Below are 1,281 nucleotides of genomic sequence, written 5' to 3' on the forward strand. Positions count from 1 at the left end.
GCAGATGCTCAGGAATTATTATTTGTATAGTTCAAACTCAGAAGATACCAAAGGTACTTACACAGTAACCCTGATTGCAGGACAGCACCACTCCCATGGACCCAGTTCTTCTTTCCAGAGGCAACCAGACAATCTTGTCAGTGTCTTGGAAATCCTTCCAAATTATTTTACACCTATAGAACATTTCACAACATGCATGCAGTCATATATTCTTAATCCACCTTTGAAAAAAATACCCTGTTCGTGTCTTGTTTTTTTTTCTCCCACTTGATGTGACTTGGAGCTCATTCCTTGTCATTCTAGAATTCCTTCATGCTTTTTAATAGGTGGATGTTATTCCATTATATGGGTGTGCCATATTTAACCAACCCCTGTTCCTGTAATATAGGTTGTTACCTACCTTTTACTGTAACAAAAGCTGCAAGGAATATCCTTGTACATACATTGTTAAGTACATTCTAATTGGTTACTACTCACAGTATAGGATTTCCCAGGAGTGGTGGTGGATTTGAACAGAAGACCTTTTGGTTAGCAGTACAATGCTTATACAACAGCACGATACCAGGTCTGGGTCTCAAAAATTTGTGGGGAAATGGAATTGAAATATAAAAGGAATTTTATTGCATACAAATTTTTTGAAGTTCACTCATACATCATTTTACACATGTGTGAGTACACAAGAATGCCTCTGCCTCCCCAATCTCATTATATAGTATCATATCAGATGTTAGGATTTTTATCACTGTGATAGGTAAAATAGTATTGCAGTACATTTTAAATTGCATTTCTCTCATTATGAGTGATGGCTTAGGATACTTCATATGCTTAAGGGCAACTGATCGTTCTTACCCTTTTCTATTTATTTTTAATCTTGATTGGTAAAACCATTTTATGTATTACCTTTTTGTCTGTGATTTGAATTATAAATATTTTACCTTTGCTAATTGTGGTTTTACAACACAAAAATTTCTTAGTCTTTTGTATTTTGGGGTTTTGTGTTACACTCAAAAGATCCTCCATGCTTTGAGATGAAAAAGTGTATATACCTAATTTGCTTCAAGAACTTTTAGGATTTCATTGTTTTATATTTTAATTCTTTATTCATTGGAGTCATATTCTAGAGATGATGTGAAAGATTAACTCAAATTGTATTCCCACTACCACCCCACCACCCCAGTTTCAATATATTACTTTTTTCCACAGTGATTTCAGAAAGGCTACTTTTTCATATAATAAATTATGGGGGATATTGTTGTTAGGTGCCATCGAGTTGGAACCAAC

The sequence above is a fragment of the Chrysochloris asiatica genome, unplaced genomic scaffold (assembly GCF_000296735.1).
Source record: "Chrysochloris asiatica unplaced genomic scaffold, ChrAsi1.0 scaffold00349, whole genome shotgun sequence".
Classification (NCBI taxonomy): domain Eukaryota; kingdom Metazoa; phylum Chordata; class Mammalia; order Afrosoricida; family Chrysochloridae; genus Chrysochloris; species Chrysochloris asiatica.